This window comes from Ranitomeya variabilis, chromosome 1 (genome assembly GCF_051348905.1).
Source record: "Ranitomeya variabilis isolate aRanVar5 chromosome 1, aRanVar5.hap1, whole genome shotgun sequence".
Taxonomy (NCBI): Eukaryota; Metazoa; Chordata; class Amphibia; order Anura; family Dendrobatidae; genus Ranitomeya; species Ranitomeya variabilis.
The window spans coordinates 12788565-12803991 of NC_135232.1; the positions used below are offsets into that span (position 1 = coordinate 12788565).

General features: G+C 43.9%; 1 protein-coding gene across 1 annotated transcript in view; it reads right to left on the bottom strand.

The window, feature by feature from the left end:
- Positions 1-8803, bottom strand: part of LOC143793504 (uncharacterized) — a 67301-nt gene extending 58498 nt beyond the window's left edge. The window contains exon 1 of the mRNA XM_077280535.1: positions 8651-8803. The gene's annotated coding sequence lies outside the window, so the exon portion shown is untranslated. The remainder of the gene's footprint in view (positions 1-8650) is intronic.
- Positions 8804-15427: the final 6624 nt, after the last annotated feature.

Consider the following 15427-nt stretch of genomic DNA (forward strand, 5'->3'; position numbering starts at 1 on the left):
AACTTATAGCCCTCAGAATAAAGCGATGCAAAAATAATTATTTTTTAATATAAAATAGCTTTTATTGTATAAAAGCGCCAAAACATAAAAAAAGTTATAAATGAGGCATCGCTGTAATCGTACTGACCCAAAGAATAAAGCTGCCTTATCAATTTTACCAAATGCAGAATGGTATAAACGCCCCCCTCAAAATAAATTTATGAATTGCTGGTTTTTGCTCATGCTGCCTAACAAAAATCGGAAAAAAAACAATCAAAAAAAATGTCACGTGCCCGAAAATGTTACCAATAAAAACATCAACTCATCCCGCAAAAAACAAGACCTCTGACTCTGTGGACCAAAATATGGAAATATTATAGCTCTCAAAATGTGGTAACGCAAAAACTATTTTTTGCAACAAAAAGCGTCTTTTAGTGTGTGACAGCTGCCAAATAAAAACCCGCTATAAAAACCTCCTTTATCACCCCCTTAGTTAGGGAAAAATAATAAAATAAAATAAAAAAAATGTACTTATTTCCATTTTCCCATTAGGGTAAGGGTTGGGGCTAAAGTTGGGTTTAGGGTTTGGATTACGTTTACGGTTGGGTTAGGGGTGTGTTGGGGTTAGGGTTTCAGTTACAATTGGGGGTTTCCACTGTTTAGGTATATCAGGGCTCTGCAAACGCAACATGACGTCTGATCTCAATGCTATCCAATTCTGCGCTGAAAAAGTAAAACGGCGCTCCTTCCCTTCCAAGCTCTGTTGTGCGCCCAAACAGTGGTTTACCCCCACATATGGGGTATCTGCGTACTCAGGACAAATTGTACAACAACTTTTGCTGTCCAATTTCTCCTGTTACCCTTGGGAAAATAAAAATTTGGGGGCTAAAAAAAAATCATTTTTGTGTGAAAAAAATTATTTTTTATTTTTACGGCTCTGCGTTATAAACTTTAGTGAAACACTTGGGGGTTCAAAGTTCTCACAACACATCTAGATAAGTTCCTTGGGGGGGTCTATATGGGGTCACTTGTGGGGGGTTTCTACTGTTTAGGTACATCAGGGGCTCTGCAAACGCAACGCGACGCCCGCAGATCATTCCATCAAAGTTTGCATTCCAAAACATCACTACTTCCCTTCAGAGCCCCGACATGTGCCAAACAGTAGTTTTCTCCCACATATGGGGTATCCGCGTACTCAGGACAAATTGGACAACTTTTGGGGTGCAATTTCTCAGGATACCCTTGAGAAAATACAAAATTGGGGGCTAAAAGATATTTTTTTTCCTACAAAAATGATTTTATAATTTTCACGGCTCTACATTACAAACTTTAGTGAAACAATTGTGGGTTCAAAGTGAACACCACACATCTAGGTAAGTTCCTTAGGTGGTCTAGTTTCCAAAATGGGGTCACTTATGGGGGGTTTCTACTGTTTAGGCATATCAGGGGCTCTCCAAACGCAACATGGCGTCTGATCTCAATTCCAGCCAATTTTGCATTGAAAAGTCAAACCGCGCTCCTTCCCTTCCGAGCTCTGCCATGCGCCCAAACAGTGGTTTACCCCCACATATGGGGTATCTGTGTACTCAGGACAAATTGGACAACTTTTGGGGTCCAATTTATCTTTTTACCCTTGGTAAAATAAAAACAAATTGGATCTGAAAAATTTTTTTTGTAAAAAAGTTAAAAAGTTCAGCTGGCAGACTCCCCTGCTTTGATGTGGGCTCCGGCGGTAAGCCCACCTCAGAATCGCGCAATGGGCACGAGCGGAATCGCGATCCGCCTACGCCCATTAACTAGTTAAATTCCGCTGTCAAAGTCTGACAGCAGCATTTAACAAGAGCCACCGGCAGCGCTCGCACCGCTGACCCCCGTCACATGATCGGGGGTCAGCAGTGCATTGCCATAACAACCTGAGGTCTCCTTGAGACCTCTATGGTTGTTGATGGCCGATTGCATTGAGCGCCACCCTGTGATCTGTGCTTCACCTCTATGTCGCAGAGCCGGTCAAGTTGTTCATGCTTCTAGCCTCCTATGGAGGCTATTGAAGCATGCCAAAAAAAAAATAAAAAAAATATAAAAAGTTCAAATCATCCCCCTTTTGCCCCAATCAAAATAAAACAATAAAAAAATCAAATCTACACATATTTGGTATTGCCGTGTTCAGAATCGCCCGATCTATCAATAAAAAAAGGATTAACCTGATTGCTAAACGGCGTAGCGAGAAAAAAAATCAAAACGCCCAAATTACGTGGTTTTTTTTATCGCCGCTACATTGCATTAAACGTATCTGCACAAAAGTGGTATCATTAAAAACATCAGCTCAGCATGCAAAAAATAAACCCTCACCCAACCCCAGATCACGAATAATGGAGACGCCACGGGTATCAGAAAACTGAACAATTTTTTTTATTTTTTTTTTAGCAAAGTTTGGATTTTTTTTTTCACCACTTAGTTAAAAAAGAACCTAGACATGTTTGGTGTCTGTGAACTCGTAATGACCTGGAGAATCATAATGGCAGCTCAGTTTTAGTATTTAGGGTTTTGTTAACCCTAACCCTAACCCTAACAAAACAGCAAAAAACAAGTGTGGGATTGCACTTTTTTTGCAATTTCATCGCACTTGGAATTTTTTCCCCATTTTCTGTTACACGACATGGAAAAACCAATGGCATTGTTCAAGAGTGCAACTTGTCTCGCAAAAAATAAGCCCTCACATGGCCATATTGATGGAAAAATAAAAAAGTTATGGCTCTGAGAAGTAGGTGGGGGGGGGGGGGCGAAAAACAAAAAAAGCTCTGGGGGTTAAGTGGTTAAACATTCCAAAAATCCCTGTGAAGCACCCGAAGGATTAATAAACTTCTTGAATGTGGTTTTGAGCACCTTGAGGGGTGCAGTTTTTAGAATGGTGTCACTTTTTGGTGTCACTTTTGGGTATTTGCTATCATATAGACCCCTCAAAATGACTTCAAATGTGATGTGGTCCCTAAAAAAAAAAAAATTGTGTTGTAAAAATGAGAAATCGCTGGTCAACATTTAACCCTTATAATTCCCTAACCAAAAAATAAATTTTGGTTCCAAAATTGTTCTGATGTAAAGTCGGCATGTGGGAAAGGTTACTTAGTCTACGTTCACATTTGCGGTCGTCGCCGCATGCGTCATGCGCCCCTATATTTAACATGGGGGCGCATGGACATGCGTCGCACTTGCGTTTTGCGCCGCACGCGTCCGGGCGCAGAGGACGCTGCAAGTTGCATTTTTGCTGCGTCCAAAATCAATTAAAAAAAGGACGCATGCGGTGCAAAACGCAGCGTTGTGCATGCGTTTTGCTTCGTTTTTGTTTGCGTTGTGCGTTGCGGCGCCGACGCTGCGGCGCACAACGCAAATGTGAACGTAGCCTTATTAAGTGTTTTGTGTGACATATCTCTGTAATTTAAGGGCATAAAAATTCAAAGTTGGAAAATTGCAAAATTTTTGTAAATTTTCAATTTTTTTTTTCACAAATAAACGCAGGTAAATATCAAAGAAATGTTACTATCATGAAGTACAATATGTCACGAGAAAACAATGTCAGAATCATCAGGATCCGTTGAAGCGTTCCAGAGTTATAACCTCATAAAGGGACAGTGGTCAGAATTGTAAAAATTGGCCCGGTCATTAACGTGCAAACCACCCTTGGGGGTGAAGGGGTTAAAAAAACCTTCTAAACTAGTGATGAGCGAACGTGCTCCAATAACTTGTTATCTGAGTTTCTAGATTGTGCTCAGATACTATATTCGTGTCCCTGCGTCTGCACGTTTTACATTATTATTTATATTTATATTATCCGTGCACACTCTAGATACTCGGATAACACGTTATCAGAAAACGATTGCTCATCACTAATCTAAACATCTTCTAATCCCAGCTTCCTTTTTGACTGTGGGCACCACTTAGCATTGCACAGCCAGCTAATATCAGGTACAAGGCTCTTCTCTCTCATCCATCTTCTAGTATCATATACCAACAATACGGTCGGGGTTTGTATAAGCACAGCTTCCACATTTCCTTTCTTCCAAACCCTGACCTACAACCATTTATTATCTCCCCCTTGCTGTTCCTCACACTCCATTTCAGACATATACATGTTATATATGGTATGCAGTAACTCCCTGCATTCTACAAACCACGGCAAACAACATTAAATAAGCAATTTACATAAGCTCAGTGTGTTTCTATCAATTTTATAAAGTAATAAAAGCCAAGGCACAGGAGCGAGCTAATGAATTGGTATCTTTAGGATATTGGGTCCCTGCTGTGTTACATAAATGGTCCGTCAAGGTAGCAGACAAATGTTGGCTCTGAGTGGAGGCAACGCCACATGTTTGGGGGAATTTTCCGACTCCTTGTGGCTTTTGGGAGACAATGCTTCAGATTATTCTTGAGGAAATGGGTACTCAGTCCACAGGAATTCAGCTGCTCTGTTCTTTTTTATGCTCCCTGTTGTGAATTCTGCTTTTGGGCTCCCTCCGGTGGTTGTAGGTGGTAATGCAGTTGTCCCTGAGTTGCAGTCCTGGTCGGGTGTGTCTGCTGATTGCAGTTCTGACTGGGGTATTTAGGTGTGCAGGATTCATTAGTCCTTGCCAGTTGTCCATGGTTGTTGGGAGGTTTTGGTCCTGGTTTGGTTCCTTCTGCCTTCTGCCAAATCAGCAAAGATAAATGTCTGGTTTTGTTTCTGTGGCACACATGCTGTGTGCTTAATAATTCTGTGCTATTCAGTGTTTTTTGTCCAGCTTAGATTGTGTCAGTATTTTCTCAGTCTTGTTGGATTCTCTGGAGTGGCAGATATACATTCCATGTCTTTAGTTAGATTGTGGAACTTTTTGTATTATCTGCTGTGGATATTTTTGGAAGGGTTTTAATACTGACCGCTTAGTATTCTGTCCTATCTTTCCCTATTTAGCTAGAGTGGCCTCTTTTGCTGAATCCTGTTTTCTGCCTGCGTGTGTCTTTCCTCTCCTACTCACAGTCAATATTCGTGGGGGGGCTGCCTATCCTTTGGGGTTTTGCTCCGAGGCAAGATAGCATTCCCATTTCCATCTATAGGTGTATTTAGTCCTCCGGCTGTGTCGAGGTGTCTAGGGTTTGTTAGGCACACCCCACGGCTACTTCTAGTTGCGGTGTTAGTTCAGGTTTTGCGGTCAGTACAGTTTCCACCTACTCCAGAGAAAGTTCATGCGGCTCCAAAGTCGCCGGATCATAACAGCTCCCTATGACCTAAATCAGATATAAAACAATCTCTGCTGCGCCATATTTTCCAGGCTGAAAACGCAATCATTCCACAAATGGGAAAATCTCCGGAGCCCTCACACTGCGTGACCTCGTTCTACTGGGTGATTTTCAATCCCAAGCAATTGAGCACAACATGGTGTGACAATGTCATTCTTCACAATACAATTTTGCAACTAGTTCCCTTCATTTCTTACTCAATTTTTACTCTTAACCAGCTGCGTCCATTTCTTTTGGAACACAAACATTCCCCCACATGGTGCGCCACACCGACACACACTCTTCCTTTTCAATCGTCTCTGCTATGTTCAATGCTTCACATTCGGGATCTTCTATTGTGACCTCTCCCCGTTAATGCTCTTACCGTCATGGCTCACAAGTCTTTCCACTAACGACACTGAGTATCTTTTCAATTTATTATACTATGGAGTTGGTCACAAAGGAGCCGCTGGGAGGGTAGTCAGGAGGAGAGCATGGTCAGTCATCTGATGTTTCTTCAGGATCACACCGCTCCTCTGCCTCCCAGCTTCCTGGTTCCCGGTGACGGTGTGTAGATTGACAATTCAGACCGGCAGCATGGCTGCACCACGGGACCCAACTGAATACCCTCAAAGCCTGATAGAGAAACAACTTTGCCTCTACAGCATGGGAAAAGACCAGGGGGACTACACAAAAGCTGTCCGAATCCCACCAGCTTCACAGCAGCAGGAGCAGACTAAGGCAGGGTGCATGAGTGTATTTCTCAGTCTATATACGGACTGCAAAGACCGGACTGACCGCAGTCTCCGGATATGGACTTACAGCCTCATAGACACATGCAAGTCTATAAGTTCAGGTCAGGAGACCTGCAGCCACACCGGCCATTACGGTCAGTATATGGACTGACAAGTATGAACCTGTGAAACGGCCTGCAAACAGTGGACACGACTTGCCACCACTCTAAGAATGCAGGGTGGCCTGTAACCTTGGCAACAAGCCGAGCACTATAAAATTAAAAAACGTTGCCGTCCTTGAGAACAAACAGGATTTTAGGACACCATATTCTGAAGTCCATAACTTTATTGTTTTTCAATGGACAGAATGTGTGACAAGCTACTTATCACTAATGACAGTGTCACCCCAAGATGAACATAAACAGCACTTCTGACGGGGTTTCTCCTTTTTTGGGTTGTGACATTCACGGTGCAGTATAAATAATGATAGACTGTAATAGCACCATGTTCTCCCCGTGATGGCGTGGGTTTTCTGCGGATTCCTCCGACGCTCTACAGACAGGGAATGTGGATTGTGCGCCTCATGGGACAGCGCCGATTATGTCTGTAGAGCGCTGAGGAATTAATGGCGTGATCTTATTACAATGTACAAATATACGAGGGGACAGGACACTGATCTGTATAATGATCTTTTTACACTTACAACACAGACAAGGGGGCTGGGGGGCTGCTTCCACCTGCTTCCTGTAGCCCAATTCCCTGCAAGTGACCCGGGTAGTGCCAGAGCCCCCAACAAGTAGAAATGGGCAGAAGCCCCCGTGTCACCTGCACCATCACCCTCAAGCATAGGAGGTGGGGAACCTCAAGGACAGTCCAATCTCTGGGGGGGTGGTAGTCCCTCTGGAGCCGCCTCTCCAAGGCTTAAGGCCCCGTCACACATAGCGAGATCGCTATGTGTGACACGTACCAGCGACCAGGCCCCTGCTGCGAGATCGCTGGTCGTGTCGGAATGGCCTGGACCTTTTTTTGGTCGTTGAGGTCCCGCTGACATCGCTGAATCGGTGTGTGTGACACCGATCCAGCGATGTCTTCACTGGTAACCAGGGTAAACATCGGGTTACTAAGCGCAGGGCCGCGCTTAGTAACCCGATGTTTACCCTGGTTACCAAAAAAAACAAACAGTACATACTCACCATCTGATGTCTGTCAGGTCCCTTGCCGTCTGCTTCCTGCTCTGACTGAGTGCCGCCGTACAGTGAGAGCACAGCAGTGACGTCACCGCTGCGCTCTGCTCTCACAGTACGGCGGCTCAGTCAGAGCAGGAAGCAGACGGCAAGGGACCTGACGGACATCAGATGGTGAGTATGTACTGTTTGGTTTTTTTGGTAACCAGGGTAAACATCGGGTTACTAAGCGCGGCCCTGCGCTTAGTAACCCGATGTTTACCCTGGTTACCCGGGTGCTGCAGGGGGACTTCGGCATCGTTGAAGACAGTTTCAACGATGCCGAAGTCGTTCCCCTGATCGTTGGTCGCTGGAGAGAGCGGTCTGTGTGACAGCTCCCCAGCGACCACACAGCGACTTACCAACGATCACGGCCAGGTCATATCGCTGGTCGTGATTGTTGGTAAATCGCTATGTGAGACGGGGCCTTTATTCATGTCTCAAGAAGGGTTCATCCCGCTCCCTTTCTTCGTGGATCACACCCACCGCCTGCCAGCGATGTTGCCCCTCCAGGAATGTGACCCTGGTTCCAGCTGTCAGCTCTTGCAGCCTTTGAGGTAAATGTTCTGCCTCTACTGCCCGCTGGTTGCACGGGATCAAACTCGATGGGCCCCATCTCCGCTGCTGGTCCTATGCAATGACCTCCCTGTGATGCCGACTCTAAGTACCTTGCGGCAGCCAGCATGTCTCCAGCCCTGGTCCAGGATGTCTCCAGCCCTGGTCCAGGCTTCTCTCTTCTGACCAGCCCAGGCCCCGCAGTCCACTCACCAGTTCTTGGATCCGCTGGTATCCCAGCAGTGAAGGCTGCGGCCTGGGCTCGGGCCTTGGTGGTTCCAGAACACAGCGTGCTGGCATCTCTGCTGTTGCGCCAGCTTGGTCTGGCTCCGATATTTGTCTGGTTTCTCCTTCGGTAATCTGCCATCTTTGTTACCCGCTAAGCACATTATACTGTATGGATGACTGATTGAATCCAGAATTATTTTTTTTGCAGTGTTATAAATCGCTGAAATGCCCCGCAGAGCAGGTAATCCTCTATGGATGAGTAATGGAGGAGTCGCCGCTCTGCACGGAACACTGCGCTCTGCAGTAAGGACCTCCGGCACCAGAGAGAAGGGGCCCAGAGGATGATCGGTGGCCTCATACATGAGAAGACAGGAAACCTCCACGTATGGGACACGCAGCGGCGGATCATGGAGGGAGCGCAGCAGGAAAAGGTCACGGAACAAGGAATTCTCCAAGAAGTCTCCCCAGAACATTCTCCCACCCCGCGGGCTACACTCAGGACTGTTACCTGTCTGTGTATAGGAACAACACAAAAAACAGAGAAGAAAAGGCAAACTGCACAGAAACCCCCAAACACGGGCCGCACAGAATCACTCCGCCCTCAGCTCTGATCTCACCCCACACTCTCCTCTCACAGATTTACCACAAGCACCAAAACTCCACCAAACCCTCCTGTAATCTCACCGGAATGGCGGGAAATCTGCTGCTGGCTGACACCAGAGAACACGAGCTGCACACAACCAGGACGGAGCTGCTGCACTGAGAGCTGAAGGCCCTGTGGTGACGTCACCGTCATGTGATCAGGGGGCGGAGCTCAGGAGAGCAGTGGTGAAGGAGCTGTGAGGAAGGCGGTCATGTGACCATGATGGCAGCCCCTCCCCTCAGAGCCTCAGACTCTTCCTGTTGCTCTCTGTTATCAGCCATGTGCTCTGTATGTATCCCCTTCTCATGTACTGCACCATGGAACTAACGGCGCTATATAAATAATAATAATAGTATAACATGGCTGACCCTGATCAGGAGGCGCAGAGACGAGAACACGGCACGCCACAACTAGGCCGTCACAAGCTTACAAAACAAGAAGCAAAGAAGCCTGATATCTGCCCGAACGTGGAATCAGTGTGTGACGGTAAATAGTTATACTCTGATTATTATTAGACAGTTACATCTCCCTATAAATCTCTGATAATTCTGTATTTAGTATTCGCTCTATAAGTGTTATTGATAGAAGTGATAGCACCGGGCGCTGTCTCTATATACAGGGTCTGTGGGTTATTGGTTTTATTTTTTCTGTTCTTGAAAGTCTATTTAGTTGGACAAAGCGAGTCAAGGACTTCTGCGGAATTGATAATAAACTCCTGCAGGAGACAAGCTAAGACTCGTTATTCTCCCACCGTAAATCTCTCCTCCCTCAGGTGATGTGATGTAAGAAGCCATTCCTCCCTGTTGAGTCCTTATCTGTCCCTGGCTTCCTAACTGTAGGAATCCAAGTAATGACACGCAGCACAGAGGTTGTGTGATCATATACAGGGAAAGCCCAGGAGCGCGTCTCTGACTCACTGGACTTTACCCCTCCTTTATATAGAAAAAAAACATACATTTACAGACATGCGTACAAGCGCTCATATTACACATCCTTTTACAATAACAGTCTATACAAGAGATAAGGCACGGCTTCTTGTATGTAGGTAAAGGTTACAATACAGGAAAGGAATGCGTCCATAAAAGGAAATGTCAACTTTGCTCTACTTTCTTCCTGATAAGCCAGACGTCTCAGCAGAAAGACATAATGGATTCTTTCAGTCTAATCTCTACAATTCCCCCCTTTGACATATTCCTTTTATTTATTACCATAGGGCCAAAGACAAAGCCTTTATTTTTGGTATTACACATACACACACTTATATTATTAATAAGAGAATCAAATCTAGTATTAATTCTTCTATTGCAAATTATTTTCTTCTTTAGCAGTATACTAAAATATAAAAACAAAAATTAGTACAGTAATATTAATTAGAATCACTAGAGGATAACATAAGAAGGAAGAAGAAAAAAAACAAAAAAAAAACTTTATACTCTTGCATCTATTACACAAAGTTTATCTGTGCATACTGAGATACCCTTGAGCACAATCTGGAATAGTACGTATATGACTACAATAATCATAACTATATGTATTATGCTCTGCATAATCCCAGCAACCCACCCACCGATTCCTCTGAACCAGTTGGCTGGGTTAAGAAAAGAAAAGGTATCTGACCACCAGCTATCCTTATTCTGGTCATTGTCTTTATCATACTGATCTCTGAGTCGTTGTACGTCCCCTAATTTAAATGTCATACTCATAGTACTATTCGGGTCTATACAATGACAGCAGGTGGGTCCGATGATTTGACACATACCTCCTTGTGAGGCAGTTAGGTAATCCAATACCAGAGTATGTTGGTTGATGACTATTATAAGCTGATTCTGTACTGCTATACTAGTGTTTAGTATATCCAATATATCCCAAATCTGATCATCTAGATAATCCGTGGCTCTAACTAATTTATCCCACATCTGTGTTAACATTATTAACATCAATATCATGAGTTTTGTACTGCTTTTTTGCAGTGGCTTGCATGTATCCATGATGCCTTTCCTTCAAGCTTGACTGATGTAGGTGTTGTCAACAGGACTTGGAAGGGTCCGTCAAACCTTGGTTCTAGAGCCTTTCTGGTGTGTCTTTTTACATAGACTTGATCACCTGGTTCCAACTTGTGACTTCCTTCAATGTTGTCAGGATCTGGAAGGGAAGCAAAAACTTGTGCATGCACCTTAGTTAATTGTTTCTGAAGATTTTGCACATAAGAAGTCAATGACTCAATATTTAACACAAGTTGTTGTGGAAAATAACATCCTAAATTGGCAGTCCTACCAAACAAAATTTCATATGGAGACAGTTTAGTCTTACCCCTTGGGGTATTGCGTATTGAGTAAAGGGCCAGTGGAAGGCATTCTGTCCAAGGCTTTCCTGTTTCAGCCATGGCTTTCTGTATTTTTAATTTTAAAGTTCCATTCATGCGTTCCACCTTACCAGAACTTTGAGGATGATACGGAGTGTGTAACTGACTTTCAACACCCAACATTTTCAGTACATTTTGAAATATTTCTCCAGTGAAATGAGTACCCCTATCTGACTCGATCACTTCAGGGAGACCGTAACGGGGTATCAGTTCGGCAACTAGCTTTACAGCAGTGTTTTTAGCTGAAGCCTTCCGAACTGGATAGGCCTCTGGCCACCCTGAGAACATGTCCACACACACCAACACATACTCATACCCATTACTTTTTGGCAGCTGGATAAAGTCTATTTGTAATCGCTGAAACGGATAGAGAGGTCGGATGTGGTGCTTCATAGGGGTCTTTGTCGTCTGTCCGGGATTATGTGCCAGGCATATAACGCATGCAGCACAATAGTCTCTTGCGTAGTTGCCAAAACCTGGAGCCAACCAGACTTGCTTTGCCAGTAGTGTCATTGCATTTGCAGACACATGAGTAGGGTGGTGTAGTCCACCAACTACAATCGGGTACCAGGCTCTAGGTAGACATATTAGTCCATCTTTCTTCCAAATTCCTGCTTGTTCTTCTGCCCCTTCCTTTTTCCACCTGTCCCTCTCCTCTTCTCCTGCATCTTCCTGTGCTTGTCTCAGTCTATCTTCAGTATTTTCTGTGGGGTTTACAGTATGAACCTGCTGTAAGGGTTTGACCGCTGCTGCCTTGGCTGCTTTATCAGCCCTATCATTTCCCCTAGATTCCCTAGTGTCGAGTCTCACATGTGCAGCTACCTTAATTACTGCTACTTCTTTTGTTTCTTGTGCAGCCTCTAAGATCTGTTTGATCAGAGAAGCATGTTTTACAGGTTGTCCTGACGCTGTCATGTAACCTCTAGCTCTCCAGATTACTCCAAAGTCAAACACAATACCATGTGCATACCTAGAATCAGTGTATATATTAGCTGTCTGATTCTCAGCTATTTTTAGCGCTTCGATCAATGCTGTTAGTTCTGCTTCTTGTGCAGACTGTTTCGGTGGAAGAGGTTCTGCTTTGAGAGTTTCAGATTCTGACACAACTGCATACCCTGTATGGAAATTACCTGTGTCATCTGCAAACCTACTACCGTCTATAAACAGCTCTAAATCTGGATTTTGAAGTGGTGTTTCGGATACATTGGGTAAGCCTGCTGTTTCTTGTAAAATGAGCTCTGTACAATCATGTGTGTCTGTAGGGAAAAAATTTGCGTGTGGATCAGTGTCCTTATTCCCCCCTTCAGACTCGAGAGGTAGCAGTGTAGCTAAATTGAGAGTCTGAAGCCTTACAAATGTGATAGTAGAGGGGAGCAGCAAAGAACACTGTAGCCGCAAATGTCTGGCCATGGAAATGTGTTTTGGTTGGACCTGGTTTAATATCCCATAAACATCATGCGTAGTTTGAACTGTGAGTGGATGCTCTAGGACAATTTCTGATGCTTTGTCCAACAATAGTGAGACAGCAACAACTACACGTACACAGGTTGGCGCTGCTCTAGCTACGGGATCTAACCTTGCTGAAAGATATGCAATTGGTCTTTGTTTCCCTGCATGCTTCTGGGTAAGAACTCCTGTAGCATGGGAATCAACTTCTGCAGCCATAAGCTGAAATGGTTTGGTGTAGTCTGGTAGCCCTAACGCTGGAGCTGAAACAAGGGCATCTTTTAATTGTTGGAACGAAATCTGACCTTCTTTTGTCAACAAATAAGGTTCACTTTTTACACAGTCATACAGTGGTTGCATTAGTTGACTGGCATGTATAATCCATTGTCTACAATGAGACACTATTCCTAAAAATGCTCGTAGCTGTTTATGATTTCTAGGCTCATTCATCTGTCTTATTGCTTCAGTTCTTTGAGGTGTAAGATGCTTTTTACCTTGAGAAATGCAATGACCTAGAAAGACCACTTTGATCTGACAAACTTGTAGCTTTTGTCTATTCACTTTACACCCTTCTTTTTCTAGAAAACATAGTAAACTCACAGTGGACCTTTCTGCAGTTTCTAGGTCTGGGCAGCAAAGTAGTATGTCATCCACATACTGTAAAATTACTACCTGTGGTTCGGGTTCAAACCTTTGAAGAACTGTTTGTAGGGCATTTGAATAAAGAGTAGGGGAGTGTATCATTCCCTGTGGAAGGCGTGTCCACGCCAACTGTTTGCCCTTAAATGTAAATGCAAACAAATGCCAACTATCTTGGTGTAAAGGAACCGAGAAAAATGCATTTGAAAGATCTATTACAGTAAACACTTGAGAACTGGCTGGTATCTGTGATAGTAACGTATGAGGATTGGGTACAACTGGGGTGATTGGATCTAGAACTTTGTTTATTTCTCTTAGATCATGTACCATACGATATTTGGGCATAGAACCCTTATCAAGAGTTCTCTTCTTGACTGGATACAGAGGAGTGTTAGCAGGTGATTGTATCTCTACCAGAACTCCTTTCTCTCTATATCCCTCTATCTGTTTTGTAATCGCTAATTCCTGCTGGGCACTCACAGGGTATTGTCTGAGCTGTGGGAGAACAGCTCCTGGTTGCACAGATAATTTTACAGGAGAAATATGCAATAATCCCACATCAGTGTCACCCTGTGCCCACAGTGTTTCTGGGATCATTGAGAGGTCTAGATCTGTGGTGTATTCTTTTTCTTCAGTATAATCCTCAAAAGCCTGAATTCTGACATATTGTTCTAATGATTCTGCATCATCAGGGATAGTCAGCATAACTGTGCCATCTTCCCTAAATTTGATGTTAGCTTCTAATTTCTTTAGTACATCAGTTCCTAACAGACATGTTGGGGCACCTCTGGCATACAAAAATCTGGATGCAAAACATTTAGGTCCTAATGAGACCTCTAGGGGCACAGTATATGGCAGTGTTCGAATTACCCCATCATAACCCTCAGCAAAAGTTGTTTGTTCTGAAATATCTTCCGGATTCGGAAGAAAATCTTGATTCAAAATTGAGGAAGTTGCACCTGTATCTATCAAAAATGGAATCTCTCTCCCCCCCACATTCACCTGTATCATAGGTCTTCTAGCTGGTAGGGAAGTTTGTAACACATCGAGTCAATCTGAATCTGGTATGGGACCATCTATGATGGTAGATTTCTGCTGGTTGTCCGTTTGGGGAGGGTTATTTCTGGGAACAAATTTGCCTGACTTTATATCTGCCAACTTCTTCCTGCACTCTCTTTGGAAATGACCTGGCTTTTTACAGTAGTGGCAAAGAAAATTGTGTCTCACTCTTCCTCCTGTATTAGCTTGTGCTATTCTAACAGGCTTACGATTCTCTCTCATATCCATGGCTATTCCTAAACATCGTTGTTTCACAATATTTGGTTGTTCAATTGTTCTCCAATCTGGAGTAGAGGATTTAAATTTTTCTCTGATTTTCGGATCTAGCCCCTCTATCAATTGTTTTGTAAAAAGTCTCCTTACTGAAGCATCAGTCAAATCCAATCCTTCATCCCTAAAGCTATTTTCTAGTTCTTGACTATATTCTTCAATACTTTGCCCAAATTTCTGCATAATCACACCTGTAGACCCCCTTTCCCTCTGTTTTCCTCTCATGAAAATTATTAATGCCTCTGTGAACTGGGTACCTGATGCTTCTGTCTGTAAGGCACCCCCTTCTGCCACTGGTCTATTGGGCTGTAGGTGTATCAATAATTCCTGAAAAAGTCCGGGGGACATTTTCATTCTACATAATTCTTCCCCGTCCGCCCAGACCCCAGCATGAGTCTGCATGATTTGTTGTATATACTGCGCAAATCGGATAGGATATTGAGTGGGATCAGGCGCATTATGCAGGAGGGACATACCCTCGGCAGGGGACCAAGGAAAGTATTGTCTGGTCTGATGATATCTGGTGTTCATTACCCCATCAGCACCAGCTTCTCTAAAAGGTCTTGGTACTACCCTAACAGGGGCAAGTACAGCGCCATATCTAGGTGTACCACAGGCTAGGCAATCATTTCTCCAATCTGGATTTTGTTGTCCACAGTGTGAACATTCCCATCCTCCTACCCCACCAAGATTGGGATACAAGGCTGGAAATTGTTTTCCTCCTTCTGCTCTTCCAGATGGTACAAATGATTGGGCTTTTGGATCTAGGTAAGGTGGCGGGATTATGTCACAACTTTTTCCCTTCCCCATGATCCATTTGGAAGTGTCTGGATCGTACTTCCAATTCTCCTCTTTAGCTGTTTTTGAGACCTCTATCATACAGTGTATGATTTCTTCCCACCCATTGTCTTTGATAATTCCACCTCGTTCTTTACTCAGTTTTTCCCATTCTGTACTGAACATAAGTGCTTCTGAAATTCCCAATTTTTCTCTTACCCTCCTAATCTGCCTTCTGACTATCTTTCCACATCTTTCCTGTATG